This window comes from Vidua chalybeata, chromosome 10 (assembly GCF_026979565.1).
Source record: "Vidua chalybeata isolate OUT-0048 chromosome 10, bVidCha1 merged haplotype, whole genome shotgun sequence".
Lineage (NCBI taxonomy): Eukaryota > Metazoa > Chordata > Aves > Passeriformes > Viduidae > Vidua > Vidua chalybeata.
Window position 1 is genome coordinate 22,640,274 of NC_071539.1, and position 17,132 is coordinate 22,657,405.

The window sequence follows — 17,132 nt, forward strand, 5'->3', positions numbered from 1 at the left end:
GTAGAACAACTATTTCTAAAAGTTTGAGTTATTCTTATTATGTTATGTCTGTGACTGACTGTGTTACACTGTACCCTATGAGCAGTGGTTAAAAGATTGCACTTTAGCACTACCTAGAAACACACAAGACCTACAAGCTTTGTGTAGAAATTTCTTACCAGATAACGATGAATAATTTCAGTTCAACATAAAAGGAAAAAGTGCTTAACAGTCCTTTGTTGTATGCCTTTGGTGTGAGTGAAGGAATTCAGTAATGCATAAAGGAATTTCCCTTTTTTATTGTCACTTTATTAGCTGATTTGCTCAAATGTGAGAATTAATGGCAATTCAGCTGCACGGTGTTAATGGCCGAATCATTAATTTGCATGTGAGTTATTCTAATAATAATTAGAGGGAGCTCATTTGTTATTAATCTGGGGGTGGTGAGCATGACTTTAAAATAATAATCCAATTAACATGCATTGAGTGGAAATTTTATCGTTTCCATAGCATGAATAGTTGCTGCTGTAATTTGAAAATATTATTTCACGGCACCAACCTGAAACTGTGGTGTTTTAAAGAACAAGGCAATGAATCATATCAGGTGTCAGGAGTTAATTGTGCTGAGCTGGTGGCAGGAAATAGGAACCAGCACTTTGTGACAAGTTTCCTTTGTCTCTTTAGAGGCCACAGAAAGGTATTTACAGAGGAAAGAATCATCTTCCCAAGTCTCAGGCACATGAGGCACTGATTAGGGCAGGAGGGAAGAGTAACTGGTGAGTTAGAAACTTTGTTTTGATAATTTGGTAAAGGAGCCTGTGCTCCCCTCTAGAGCAAGCTTGATTGAAGTGGAGCTGTGAGAGCACTCTGGCCAGCCTGGAGCAGGCTGGCCCCTTGAGGAGCAAATTCAGGCAAGGAAAAGATACATTTCCTAGCTGGTTTAATGTTATGTTTCTATCTTGAGGAGCTAGTCATGGCAATTAGAAAGATTCTACTGTTGTGCTGGGGTTACAGGCTTTTCTGATACTGTATTAGATGTAAGAAACAAAAATACAAGATTTTTTTTGTTGTTGCTGTTAACTGGCTGATTGCAGGTAAATCCTCTAGAAGTTTCTGGGTTAGTCATTCAATGAAATGCTATGAAGACAGGCTTACAGCTAGATTTGCTGGCAGCACAGCTCTAAGCTCCAGAGGTGACCATGCTGTTCAATATCTTGTGCAGTTATATGCTGGTACAACACTGTTAACTAGATAAGTTGCTGTTATACTACAGAATGTAGTATAAAATTTCTCTTGCATCATTCCTGATTTTCTTTTATTTATTTAAAGGGAAAAATACCTTTATTCAGATGAAAAAAAAAAAAGGTTTTAAAATGAATGGTGTTTTCCTGAAGTTATATTTTGTGGTATTTACAATTGTGAGAGTGTTGTAGAGAATACCAACGCTGCCTTAGGTGGAGATATTGATGTTTTCAGCTGACTGTTCAAGGAGGGAGGGTGTGATGTGCTTTTTGCATCACAGTAGATAACAGACTGTTCAGAGTGGTCATGTAGCCCATAACTCAACAGCAGACAGCCTTTGTGGGAATTGGAAAAACAGAAACTTCTGAAGAGTTTGATTTACAGTCTTAGAAGAAGCTTAGATGGATGTAAACATAAAATACAAGACATTAAGCAGAAAAATTATAAACTTATGTGTCTGTAGTTATAAGAAAGAATATGCCTTAAATAAGTGAGAAACTGTATTGATAAGATGGTGAAGGGTTTATGGTGTAGCAATGTAATAGTATGGAGTAAGCTGAGAGTTTAGAAGTTATAATAAAAGCAAATGTGTGTCCGTGAGTTAGAAGCCCATTGGATAAAAGTAAACCAGTGCAGCAAAATTAAGCAAAAATGATGGTCAGAAAAGCAAAATAAACCTTTTTGTAACAACTGTCTATTGCGTTAGAAAGTTCTATGTGACTCCTTTGAGCTGTGGCTGAGTGCTTGCCCTCCTAAACCTCACGGCCTCTGAGACTGATGTTTACCTGAGCAATAAATCGTTTTTAGCCTGACTGTGGTCCCATCCTTTCATTAAAAGTGGTGACAATGATTAAGTCGTGTCTAAATCTAGCCAAACCTAGAAGATCATTGTTTTCAGCAGTGGCTCTCCTGTGCCCAATGTGTGCTGAACTCCTTTGGTCAGGACACCTTTGGGTAAAAGAGGTCACAGCTGCACATGCTTTGTGTCAGTTGGGAGGAGAAATATTCCTCTGTTAGTGCGGTTTGATGTGTCTGGCAATGACAAGTGTCACATTTGGTGTGCTCATACTAAGTCATGAGGGCCAATCAGCTTGCAATCCTTATCTTCTGCATTGTGCTGCTTTAGATTTCATGGGAGGGATTTTGTGTGAGGGAAGTTTATAAGTACATGTGTCCATAATGTGTGTGGGAAATGAATTTGTAGAGAATTCTCAAAACCTGACAGAAAGCTCACACAGTGTGCATCTGTATGCAAACCATGAGATAAGAAATGCTGACTTAGAAATGCCATGGAATAGGACAGACATGGTTGAGAGAGAAATGGAGCCAGAAACAAGTTTCAAAGGATGGCCTTGCAAATGAGACTGGATACTTTGGAGAAATAGAACTGTGAAAGGTGCATTGTAGTAGGACCCATGAGGGGTGATTTTAGATGATTGGTTTTAAGGCATTTTCAGCATGGTGTGGCTAAAGCTGATAGGCCAAGAAACACTTCTAGAGTATTGTAATTAGGAAATAGTTGGCTTCTGATTGTGATGGCGTGAATTATAACATCTGTATTGTCTCACCCTTCTCATGAGACTGAAAATGGAATAAAAGTGTTTAAAACACCTCTCAGTTACTTCATCTCTGAGTCAAAAAAAGAACTTAATCCAACAAATGTGTTGTTAATGCTACTGTAATTTAGTAACAAGATCTGTGAACAGCTTTCTCTGTACAAGACTTGTAACAGCAAGGACACTGGAAATAAGGAAAAGCATTCCTCTTGGAAATCTGCACAAATACCCCATGGAGCTTGTTTGAAGTTGGGTGAAGGACTGCAGTGTGTGTACATATAAAAAAATAAAACTTGGATAAAAGCAGCTTGAAAAAATGGCAGTGAGAAGGATGACAAGTTCTAGACAAGCAACTTCTTACCCACTATAGAAATTACATTTGCTAACACAATTTAGTTGTGTTAGTGGCTGGCTCTGAGGGAAGGGTGATCACACTCAGGATCTGAAGGTGGTTTGGAAATTAAGATAAACACTAGTAAGAATCTGATCAGAAAGCAAGACTTCTCCAACCCAAAGTAGAGAAGGACAGAGTTAACTTTAGGATTCTCCAGGGAAATGGTGCATTATGCCAAAAATATAAAGGTATGATCTGTGTGGCAAGACTGAAAAGGAACTAGGTATACTAACCCCAGTCCTTAAAGGCTGGCTGGCAGTGTTCTGAAGGTAGCATGTCAATTTTGTAAAGCCTTCTCAACACATTTTGTGCTGAAAAGGATATGGGACTATGCAATGTTTTACCAAAGTCTACATTGCACCAAGGCAAGTGGATTTATTGCTGAAGAAAGGGGAAATATTGACATAAATTGAACAATAAAAAGTCAAGGGCAGAGGTGGTCCCCAGGTGGACTGAAATATTTCTAGATATTTGTCAAACCACTTGGGTAGTGAAGTGAGTTAAAAAATCCTAATGTTCAATGTTTCTCATTCAAGAGGTAAGTGGTGATATTCAAGTATCTTGTTGACCTAGGAACAGTGTGACTTTTTAACCTCTTTCCTTCTTTCTTTGAGAACAGAATAGAGGAGACTTTTCTGCTTGGACTATCTCACTTCTGGAGAAAAGCTCTTGAGATAAGAGGCTCATCTGCATCAGTCCCATGGGTTTCCTCTTAGGCTGAATAGAGATACTGTATCCTGCTCAGCTGAAAAAGATAAAAGCACTATTCTTCCTGTTCCATTTATCATACCTCTATCATTCTCCATGAATGGAGGAGTGAATGAAGGAATTTTGGTTCCTAGTTCATTAATATTTGCAGCAGCAGAAGCAAGTACATCTTGGAACTGTGTGGAGTTCCTGCAGGATTTTTAGGTGAAGTTGTTGTGAGGGTAAGTACAGTCTTCTCTGTAGTAATCACCCACATTTCCTCCTCAAATAATCTATCATCTAATTGCAGCTAGATGCTGAAGTACTTTCTAAAGATTAGGGGAAAAATGAGAAATAACTGTTAGATGTAGGCCTCTCTATTGTTCAGTGAGCCTTTGAAAATTGTATGCAGTGTCCAAGTCAGAGCCCAGGTGACTTTGCAAGCAGCCATACATATCCCCCTCTTACAGAAACACACAAAAGGAAGGCTCTGGTGTATTTGTGTTGACATCTTAGGGAGGTTCTTTGTGAACCTCAATTTTCACTGCTCAGTTTAATGTAGAAAGCTTCCAGCAATATCAGTTCATGGATGTTAACTCTGGTGATTTTGGTGATTTAAACCAAGCTATATAGGACCACAGTAAAAGACTAATTTCTTTAATCTGCTTGTCAGGACTGAATATGCAGAGATTGTACTTAGGCAGTCATAGAAGAGGGGAAAAAAAAGTAAGTCTTTGATATTCACAACCTTTTATGACAACACATTTTAGTGAAGTTATAAATAGTATCAAAAAGCACTTTCTGAATTTCTAAGCTTTCTATGATAATAGATAAAATGCATAGAGTAAAATTAGAAAAAACTAGTTGTGCCATGTCAAAGCTGTTGATGGTGTAAAATTCTCATATCCTTTTCTCTCTAGATGATATGTTTCTAGTCTATAATCTAGCCTTATACAGGAATTGATACATATCTTTCATTCTTGTTGCCTTTCCTGTGCTGGCTTAGTTCCGTTACACTCATTTTGTAACAGGGAGAACTGGAAAGGCTCAAGATAAGATTTGCTCCATGAATTTATACAGAAAATATAACATTCTATTCTTAGTAGTTCTTTATTCCTCGCAGCATTTTTCAGCTCACTTCTGAATACTTTGAATAATACATGTTCCAACACAGGTTCATCTGGGACCACAATAGTGAACTTCTTTTATCATGAAAAGATGCTTTCCTTCCTACTTTGTTTTTTATCTTTTAGTGGGTTATTAATGCTTGAAGGCTGCTGCCTTTTATTTGTAACAGCTATACTTCTTTAAGAGCCTTTGAGATATCTTGATAAAGCTCTTTGAAAAGTTGAGTTTCCTTTCACCCCTGTCCACAGCTGCCCTACTCCCTAAAAAAATTCCAGTGAACTTTGTTTTCTTCCTTTGGCAGAGTTATGCCTTTTTTTTCCTTGTCATTTTAGCCAAGATATCTGACATAATGCAGAATTACTGCATAAAGCTTTATAGTGTTATGTCATCGTTTGGCAGAGGTGATAGGGTGGGGACTGTTACCCTCAGAACTACATATCTGCTAAAAGCCAGTACAAAAGCAACCAGAACACAACAGATCCACTTTCCTTTTACCCCTAATCACTCTGATTTCCAGCTTTGGTTCTGCTAGCACCTTTACTTGGGACATCTTGCTAGTCATATCATGTGTTTTTTCCTTCCATCTGTAAGGCAGCTGAGCTGTTCAAGGAAGGCTTTTTTTTTTTGTGGGCTTCTCTATAGTTACCCAAGTTCTTGTCATCTACCAGCTGCCTTGCTGTAGTGTTCCTGGGGGAGCCCCCAAAGAGCTTTTGAGGAGCACTGTAATGCTAAAGAAACACCTGCTCTCATAGTGATACGTGCCATGCAAACGGAATAAATAACCAGAGTTAATTCAAGGGTATCAGAGAAAGTCTTGTCCTGGGCGCTGTCACCTGAATGTGAAGCCATGGGCAGTGGTTACACTTAGCCTTAAAAATCACTCCCTTTATTGAGTGACATACTCAATTTGTTATACCAACAGAATCCCAAGACCTGAAAACTCATCACCCTTAGAAGCAGTACCTAGTTGTGTACCTAGCCCATTATAGCTTGTCATTTTGAACTGGATCTGACCCTCAACAACATCAGCCTTCAGCTGGAAGCTTAAATTCAGTCTAAATGTCTGGGTAAGGCAACTGGATGCAGAAAGCAAGGTATTTGAGGCTCCTTTTCAAACAGTTGTAACTCAGATTTATTGCTCTGTGGATTTTTAACCCTTAGTTCATCACTTCCTGGTGGTACCGGCCTAGTAGTATCTCTAGTTCATTTTCACACTTGCCACACAGGTAATGTCTTTTTATTTTTGTCTTAATGCACCATTTCCCTGGAGACTCCAAAAGTTGGCTCTGTCCTTGTCGTCTTTGGGTTAGATAAGTCTTGTTTTCTGGTCAGATTCTTACTAGTGTTTATCTTAATTTCCAAACCACCTTCAGATCCTGAGTGTGATCATCCTTCCCTAAGCGACAGTGGCCAGAGGGCTGAGCTTACCTGCTTGCTGTATTTCTTGAATTTTCTGTCATATAACTGGCCAGAGCTCTGGTGACTTCCCTTACCCATCTTATGAGGACATATCACACTGTGACATCACCTTGTCACATACACTTCATCAGATGTAGAACAGCTGGACGTCAATCTTTAAGGTCCTTTGGAGTCTCAGCAGATAGTCACATCTGCCCAGGAAATACATTATTATTTTGAAGAGAGACCTTTAATCAGAAGTAAGTTATATTATACCTTCTGGCTAAGGAGGTTTTCTTGTTTTGCAGTGAATATTGATGTTGGCAGATGTTTTATCTGTAGGAGACTTGATGAAACATCTTTTCAGAAGAAAATGTGACTTGCTTACATGCAAGACCAGCATGTTCCTTTGCCCTTGGAGGCAAATAAGGAACCAGCCTCTTTGATACAGAGCTATTTTTGTCTTCCTCTGAACACTGCTTATCATGCATTATGCATGTTTTTTATAAAAAATGCTGTCAGCAGATACAGCCAGCCATTAACCTCAAGTAATTCCTATTTAAAGATAGCACCTGTTGTGAGTTCATTCAATTGTGTGGGACAGAGGCCTTAGGTCACTTGCTGATGATGGCAGAGACCTGATCCTGAAATGGCATTATCAGCATTTTGCATCCTGTCCTGTTTGGGAGATTACAGCTCTGGATGTCTGGTATCTGCTTTGGTTAGTGCGGTGGTGGTGTAAAATCAGCTGGGAATTAAACTCTAAAAAAAACTGCTCCCCTTTATCCCCACCCCCTCTGATGGGAGAGGGACAAAGGCAGAGACTGCGGGTTGAGATAACAATTTAATGAAAACAAACAGCAAAGGTATAAGAAACAAACAACAACAGCAACAATATTAACAGTGAAAGCATAGAAAAGACAGGGAGATTTACACACAAGGAGGTGCTCAGCACCTCAACCCAGTCCAGCATGGCTGATGAGACAAAGGCAAGGTGGTTCCCTCAGCCTGCGGTGACATGCGGTAATTCCTGGGATGAAGACAAGACATGGATGCTCCCAGAGGCTGGAGGTGACATGTGGTAATTCCCTGGATAAAGACAAGACATGGATGTTCCCAGAGCCTGGAGGTGACATGTGGTAATTCCCGGGATAAAGACAAGACATGGATGCTCCCACAGCCTGGTGGTGACACGAAGTAATTCCCAGGATAAAGACAAGATGGTTCCTTCAGCCTGGTGGTGACGTGTGGTAATTCCTGGCATAAAGACAAGACATGGAAGCTCCCACAGCCTGGTGGTGACACGCAGTAATTCCTGGGATAAAGACAAGACATGGATGCTCCCAGAGCCTGGCGGCAACACATGGTAATTCCTGGAATAAAGACAAGATGGTTCCTTCAGCCTGGTGGTGACACACAGTATTTCCTGGCATAAAGTCAAGACATGGATGCTCCCACAGCCTGCTGGTGACATGCAGTTATTCCAGGGATAAAGACAGGATGGTTCCCTCAGTCTGGTGGTTACATGTGGTTATTTCCAGGACAAAGACAAGATGAGCATGTTCCTGCAGCTGGTGCTCCCCTTCCCTGAGCCAGTGAAGAACAATGATGGGCAAACTCTCACGGGGGATGGGAAGGGCTGGACAGCAGTGTGAGAGAGGCAGAGGCCATGGCACTGGCCACTGCCAACATCCCCAAAGGAAAACAGGAATGAATGGTGCCACTTCTGGTGTATGTTCAATTTTTTCCTTCTTTGAAGCCACACCTCCAGTGGTGATGTGGAATAGCGACCCAGCCAGCCTCACGTGCCTCTAGGCTACTCCCCCTTGGCAACTGTGATGAAACCAGGACAGTTTCAGTGAAACAGGATCTTCCTGTTCTCAGTGCTGCAGTGAGTGCTTTCAATATTGCCTTTTTGAGTAACAAGGATAGGAAGAAGGGACTTGTACAAAAAGCAGTAGATCAAGGGGTGGTGGGAATAGTTTTGCGCCCCTCAGGCAGAGTGCCCTTGGCAGTGAGGTCACAGTGCTCCTGACTAATGTGGTGTATTTGCCACTGGGCAATGGAACCACTCTCACAGCATAATCATCTCTGCAGGTTAGGTGATGCCTCAGGTTTCGGCTTTTCTATTTTTCAGATTCTGTGCTGCTTTAGTGTGTGGGTCTGGGCTTCATATTATGGGATGGTGAGCTCTCTTCACAGAGTAGGGAGACAAAACAATTCCTTCTCCAGCTGGGCACCAAGGACAAATGATCCAAACCTCAGGCTCAAGAGCACAAACAATGTGGGCTGAAGAGAGAAAAACAAGAAGGATGGGACTGCATGGGCTGGAGTTGGAAGTGGACAATGCACTCCAATATGCAAATGGAGCAGAACTGATCACAGTGAGAGACCCCGTGGGCAGTTGTGCATTTTGGGACCATTTTGGGTTGTGCTGCCCGAGGCGTATCCGTGAGGCCTTTTAATAAATCCCTACTTTATTCTTTAACTCTGTGTAGCCTCTGTTCTAGGTCAGCCTACACAAGGCATCATAGGCAAGATCTACGTTGAGGCCTTATGTCCTGCTGTGTGAGGCTCATAGGCAAATGTAACTGGTTGGATAGTTTTTTAAGGTAGAAAAGCTTAGGTCACTTTTATTTAGAAAGATTTACTTAGAGGCTGACATCCACATTGCTGACTCACTGTGAGAGAGGGTGGTGGTACAGACAGGAAGGTGTGAGCAGTGAGGGAACATCAACTGCCTGAGCATTTGTTTCCCATGTTTTGAAAATACTCTTCCAATTAGAGCCATCTATTCAAATTTGTTCATCAGTATTCTGTTTTGCCTTGTGTTCACCACATTCGTGGTGTAGACTGACAAGATGTTTAGTGGTCCTGGCAGAATTGTGGTTGACTGATATAAATATTTCCTGCCAGCATATGTTGAATAGTTTACATTTGTCAAAGTCAATCTATCCTGGTCTCTTCCTGTCTGGATCAGTACCAAAGCAGAGTCTGTACTTGCAGGAGTGAACAGCTAGTCAGTCTGTGAGAAGTCAGTTATTCACTGTATCTCCTAAACTATATTTGCTGCTGCTTTGTTGAAAGTGTGTTCTTGCAAATTTTAGAGGAGAAACTCGCCTCCTGTTAAAGTTAGGACTGTTTTGTAAAATTCTTGGATTTTAGAGTTTCACTTGACACACCAAGTGGCAAATGAGCAGTGTCTGCAGCTTGCTTGTTTGGTGTCCCACTACTTTGCACCAGCTGGGATCTTCACCAAATGATTAACAGACATCTGTGCAGAAATATTTTACTCTAAACTGCTTGTATAAAAACTTCAGAGGGATGAAGCAATTTTGTCTTTACAGACATTACTCCTAAGCGTGTGAAATATGAACAGACCTTTAATGTTTTTGTAAATTCATTACACTGGGTTTTAAACCAGTTTGACCTAAAAGTCCTACCAACCCAGATTAGACCATGTAAAGCTGTCTAGAGCTTGTTTTTGGGGAAACACATTGTGAAGTGGCTGATAGTTAATTTCTAAGATAGAATGCTTTGAGTCTTCCCTGTGTGAAGTGGGTGCTATTTTATTTGCATTCAATAGTTGCCTTTACATTCAGCATTAGCTTGAACTGAATGCATGGATGTTGAGGGCTATCAAAATTAACTTGATTTGAATGCATGGATGTTGTGAACTATCAAAATTAACTTGAACTGAATGCATGGATGTTGAGGGCTATCAAAATTAACTTGAACTGAATGCATGGATGTTGTGGGCTATCGAAGTCCTGGTATTCAGACTGAGAAAACAGCTGGAAGCTGCTTCTCATGCTCTTGCAGAAAGTGGATATATACAGTGGGAATAGGCTCCTTTGTCACTGTTTAGCAAGTGCTACACACTTCCTACCAACCAAGCTGGATACTGTGGAAGATGCTTACACAAGGTAGTAAATAGCTGTTTCCTTAGAAAGTTGTATTCCAAGTACTAATGCTCTAGTTAGTGTTCTGCCTCCTCCTCAATTTGTTGGAACTCTAACTAGAAAATTTAAAACTGCCTTCTGATGGACTGAAAGTATCCTTTTCCCAATAACAGATATAAGTGTGGGTAGCCTTTTCTGGCTCCAGCATGTCTAATTCATCTTGTCATTTGCAGAAACATGTACTGAGGTATAGGAAATAGAGACTAGAGAAGGGTGGTCTGATATGCCATTTGTGCCTAGTCTGTGCATGCATTTAGTGGGTTTGGACTCCCTTGTCCACTCAGATTGTGTAGAATTTACTGGGATTTTGAGAGTTTTTCCCTGCACAGATAATATTGAAATATTTCAACTATCTGTTGTAAATACCTTGCAGATTTTTTTCCTTTTACTGACAGATTCTCTTCCTTCATTAACTTTTGTAGTTAACCTGTATTTGCCTTGCTATTTCAAATACAGCTGCACGATATTAGCCATCTGTCAAGGATATTTTTCTAAAGCAACTTTTTAGTCTGTACACTCTGATAGCTGTGACAAAGTTGGCTGCAGAACAACTAACACCTGTGGAGAAGGTCAACATTTCAGCATTTGAGCTGAGATTTCCTCATCACCATAAGCTTTCTTCCAACATCTAGATCAAACTGTCTTCAGGATTACATCAACATGCTATGCTTATACCCAGACACCATTCTTAAACTTTCCTGATTACTGAACCTTCAATAACTCTGCCTTCCTGTGCCCTCAATCACAGACTGCTTAGGTGGCTACAGGTGTAGAACTTCATGAACATTGAAATAAAACCTCAATTGGTTTTAGTAATTGTGATCCTATGATATCTATTATTAGCCTTGCGACCTGTTTTCTAGATAAACTGGTCTGTCACTAATTTATTGGACTGAAGGAGTGGAGCATCTTAATTAAGATCTTACCTGGATCAAAACCAGGGAAAGCATTAACTCATCTACTTTGATCTCTACTATATCAATTCAAATAACTGGATTAAATTATTTGGCTTTGTTTTAGTCAGCAACTTTGTTTTGTGTACTACAGTTTAGGTCTGTCCCCAAAATGATGCATTTTGACCATGTGGAAAAGTGCTTAGAAATTTGCATAGGTGAGAACTGTCCAGTGTTTCATACTGCCCCCTCATTTCACCAACAAGTTGATTAGACCATGCTATTGTTTTGAAGAGCTTGTTTTCCTGGGTTTTTTGGTTTGTTTTGTCTTGTTTTGTTTTTCCTGCAAGTACTTCTGCATTCCTCCTTTTCAGAAAGGGATAACAGGATGGCTCTAGCTGAAAGCTGGAGATGCTTTCACTGAATGCAAAGCTCAGCTTCAAGGAGAAATCTAAACAGCTAGCTCTGAGTAAGCAGATACCACATGCAAAAATGAGTCATTGTTCCTATAATATGCACACGATGCCTGTGTTCTGTGTCAAATTACAGAGCTCTGATTAATCTGCTGTGGTTTTGCTGTAACGAGATTGGAAGGGCATAGTTAGTAGATGATACATGAATTACAGCAAAAAATAATCCAGGAATGAGGATTACATCCTAAATGAATGGAAAGTTTTCACTTTTACACCAGACTTTGTATTATTTTTTGTAAATATTTTGTAGTATTTACAAATACTTTGTAAATATTTTTAAGGCCCAGGCCATTTCTACCCTTCCCCTTGAAAATCTGAGCCTCAGTACAGTTACCAGGCATGCTTCCCAGTTTGCACACAGGTTATATGAAAGCCTGTGCAAAATCGGAATACTTGGAATATGCTGTGATTCATAAGCATAATGCTTGCTGCTCCAAGTCCTTAGTTCTCTCCTAGGCCTGCAGATCAAATCTTCAGCAGATGTCCAGGGAGGGTGTTATTCACAACAACCTGGGCTGTACACAGGCTAATGAAACATCCTAGTTCCTTCTGTGCTGCTGCTACTGTGGGAAATAGTAAAGGTAAGAAGATTGCTAGAAAGCTGTAAAAGCAGACCTTAGAAACAGAAAGAAAACTCACAACTAGCTGCAGCTGCAAAGTCTGAAAGTAGAAAAGTTACTAAAGTACACTAAGGAAGGACATGAAACGACAGCTTGAGCTTTAACCTTGGCTAAGATGGACCTTAAGACTGCAGGAAAAGATGCTTAGCATGATAGTAGAAGGTTTTAAGCTTAATACTGGAGTATTGTGTATTGTTAATAGAGAGCAAACAAGCCAGCATTGTGTGAAGCAGGTGTACCTGTGCTTTTAGTGATTGGCTAGAACAACTGTCTGTGAGCTTTAGCAATGTGCTGTTGGCTGGGAAGTTTTTAAAATGCTCTGTAACAAAGAAATCTTTGGCTGCTGCTGGCTGTATGTGAGCTTTGCCATCTTTCTATTGTCTCAGCCCTGTAATGAAAGCAAATAAAGCTCAAGGAACACATCCCTCTAGTCTTGTCCTGTTTGTAAAAAAACCCAACACAGCTACATCAGCTGGATTCAGATATGTCCACTTTGTTTTTGGCAGCACTTGGAGCAAAGCTCAAATTGTGTTCAAGCATGTGCATGATTCTGTTATTAGCTGTCAAATTACTAGAAATGGTTCTGTGGTAAATCAGAAAGCAGATTTACAGTGCTACTTCTGACGAGCTGAATTAGGCTGGCCTCACAGGACTAGGGCCAAACTGAGTTTTTCAGAAAGTATTTGTGGCTTGAGGGATGATTTGAGAAGCATGCTATGCTGTGGTAATTGTGTATGGTAAACTATTTTGGATGCAGTGGACCTAATCAGCTCTGAAAAAAATGAAGAATCTTGTAAAAACCCACTTGCCTCAAGAGTGTTATGCTTTATGTATGTGAGATGCAATTGTGCCGAGTTAGGAATTCTGTGCTAAAGAAAGTAGAGTTAGGTCTTGCTGTACAGAGTGAAGAGAGGATAGAAAAATAGCAAAAATATAATATATATATATATAATATATTTTAATATATATCTTATATAAATATATAATATACAATATATAGAATATATTTTATTAATATTATAATATATTTTACATATTATATAAAATATATAATATATATTACTATATATTATTATATATTATTAATATATTTGCAATATATATTATTACTACATAATATATAGTAATAATAGATATTATTATATAACATTAATATATTACATATATTTTATTTATATATATGTCTTATTTATTTATATAATAGATAACGTTAATATTATAGATTATATTATACAGCATATTAATAGTTTATAAATATATATCTATAATATACTATATTAATAATATAATATTAATATATAAGAAATATATAATATTTCAAGCATAGATTATTTTGACAAGATAATTTATATGATCTTGGAATTGACAGGCTTTTATTTAATGAAGATTCTGTAAAGCCAGGTATTGTTTAGGCTAGTAGCCCTTAGTGAATCTGGGCCTTGGCTTTTGCAGCTGTCAGGCCTCACCTGAGCCACTGTGCCTGTGTAGTTAAAGGAAGCTCTTGCAAAGTCCCGTGGAGTTTTTTTGAGTTCTGCTGAAGGCTTCTTCTGGGGGTGCTACTCTAAGTCAGGGGTTTACAGCTCCACTTTCTGCTGTGCCTACCATGAATAATGCCTACCATTAATGTTGTTACAGACTGTGTGTGCTTGCAGAGGAAGTCTGTTCATTTTCATGTGTGTGAAGCCAAACCATTATTTCAGCTTAGAAGTGAAGGAGGCCTGGGGACAGAGCTTACACAGCTCTGAAATGTCACCTTTTCCATTTGCTGGGTGACAGGCAAGGTAGTTTACAATTTCAGAATATCCTTGTGATATTAAACCTTTATCAGCTTCCTCCTAGCCACTAGACAGAGAGCCATAAATTCTCAGGTCATTCTTTGTACGTAAGAATGTAATTTTGTCTGAATCCAGTCTCCTGTGCTGAGCTAGTAAGGCTGTATGTCAAAGGTGGGGGTAACTTGATATACACTGGCATCAATAGAAGCAAGCTGAGTGATCTGCAATCTGACATGGTTCTGCCACTGTAATCACCATTTTAGGATATTTTACCTGTGTATTAAAACACATCATTCCTTTATAGAAAAATCTTCTGAAGGCAGTAGTTCTTTCTGTAGCTAGACAGGAGTTTAAATGTGGAATGGAGCTGCTGCTTAATTTCTTGGTCTTGACTCCTCTAAGGAAACAATATTGTTGTGAGGGTAACCGGTAGGATTGCAGAGTTTTGGTAACAAAGGAATGTGACACACATTCTTGAACTTAATCCTAGCTTTAGCCTTCTGCTCCCACGAGATTTAGGGTCAAAACTAGTTAAAAACTGATCTTTGCAGGCAAAGAAGTGTTTTTTCATGCTTTTCAACTAATTTGATTAGTGTGGAGTTTAAGATTTCTTTCTGATTTTCTAGGAAAGCGGTGGCAATGGGATAAAAACTGGAGTTTGATCTCTCGCTAGATTTCAGTATCTATTGCTTTATTTTGTGTAGAGTTCCAAGAGAAACAAATAGGAGGTTTTCCATAGAAATCAAAAACTGTAGGGTTTTGTCCTGGAATGAAAATGAGTGTTTCCAATAGTTGGGCAGACCTTGGCAAGCAGCAGCGTGGTGCTGCTCGCTGCTGTGAATGTTCTTCATTGATACAGAGCCAGTTAGAGTGGCCAGTCATGTGGAAGGAACAGCAAGAGAGGGAGTTTGAGCCTTCTGTTTGTGCTTAGTGCCCTGCTGTGGCTTCTACAGGCCAACAGCAAAGTGCTGAGAATCTGGATGTGTGAAGATTTTGATATGGCAGTTTCTACAGCATTGTAATGCATCAGAGGAACAGCACCAGGATTCCAAATACTTGTGATTGGTTTTTTGAAATAAACTTGATAAGTGGTTTACAACGTGTGGAATTCAGGCTCTCTATCCCAGGATAGCACAGAATCCCAGCCCTGGGGGTAGATATAAACTACTCTTATCTACTTTGTTTCCTTTCTGAAGACAAGAGTGTTTTGTTAGTGATGACTGGGCAACACTTGACAAGTGTTTGCAATATAGGACTGCAAAGGATTGCTCCAACTCTCTGAGATAAGATGCATGACATCTGACAGAGCTGTTGAAAAGGAGGGCATGAGAAGGAAGGATAAGCTGGAAAGTTTTATTATGAAGGAAAACCATCTAGTACAATATGTGAGCATTCATCCATAGCCTTGTTTTAGAATTTGTCTTTGGGAGCTCCCTGCCTTAATGCTTAACACTATGTGACATTATTTCAGGTTAATGTTAACAAGCTGTTGTCAGCCTTCCTGAGAAGACAGAACTGTGCCTGTGATGCAGGTCCTTTTTCTTCTAAACAAAAAGGATGGGGAGCAGTGGTAAATATTGGTATAAACCCTTCTTGGAGCACCAAAGTAGAATTGTCTTTGCTGGTTTATTTATATTATTTAAATTGTTTAGTTTCTCCTTATTTTGACACTAACAGATTCCAAAACAAGTCAATAGACCTGGCATCCAGGTTATCCCACAGTACCAGGGGAGGAAGGAGAGGAAGGATGTAAAACAGGATGATATCTGATGTGTGAAAGCCCTGCTACCCTAAAATTGAGTAGAAATTTGAAGATAAGAATGATAAAGTCCAAACCAGCATATGGGAAGCTGATAGCACTGTAAGAGGTAGGCTGTTTATAAACATCACCTTGAAGAGAGAAGAGTCAGGTCTAGAGTTTATGGCTCAGCAGGCAAACAGGAGCTGCTAGAGCTACTGAGACAAGTAGGTTCAGCCCTCACTTTGCTCTGCTCCTAACCATTCACACCCCCTCCTGCCTCCCAGTGATCTGTGATTGTTGGCATGGAGATTCAGAGGCAGGAGAGGCATCATTTAAAGCACAAGTAAATGAAGAACAAAGCGGTTGAATGTTTTTCAGTTTGTAGCAATGGTCCTCCAACTATTAACTATACATGAAAATGAAAGCATTTAATGTACCATCTGAATAGTCTCATTGGACTAAAGCTAAGAGTAAAGTATTTATGCACAAGTATGTTCATCATTAAAATTGCAAGATGTTCTACCTGGTGCAGTCTGTTCTTAGTGCTCTTACAGCATTTTAGCAATCTCAAAGCTATAAGACAATGATGTTCTGACAAACAGAGTCAGATAATGTAAGTTTGACTTATCACTGTGATGGTATGAAACTAATATGAAACTTTTGAATGTGGGGAGGATGTGTAAAGTGGATCCTACATCTTGACTTTTGAAGAAGTTCTGAAAGTTTTGTTTTTTGTTTCTGAGATATATATCTCTAAACAATTGAAAAACTAAGTTGTGGTTTGGATTTTATCACTTTTCTCCAATGCCTTTCCTAGCTAGCATTTTAAAAAGTGGAATTTTGTTAATACTGTACTAATGGCAGAGTCCCATTTGGTCACTCACATTTTATTTTAGAAATCAAAGAACACTGACTTTGCTAAATCAGCCTCTGAGTAGTTACTGCTGAAGATACATATCTTGCAAGTTCTAATATAAGTCAGACTTTATTCCCCTTGAATGCCTTTTTGACTGCATGGGAAAGGGACTTTACTTTTGCTATAAGCCTATTGATTCTAGCTGCTTTTTTTTTTACTTTTTAGATTTTGGTCTAAATACTAAATGGTGCTTCTAATAGTATTTGAATTTCTGAAGTGGTAAAGCATTTGGTCACTAATGAGAAAATAGAAGGCACTGAAATATGCCTATTGCTTATCAAAAACCAAAAATCATCCTTGCTGCTATTGCTAGGAGGAGAAGAAATAATAAATAGATAAAAAACAATTAAGCTATAAAACTGTTCTGG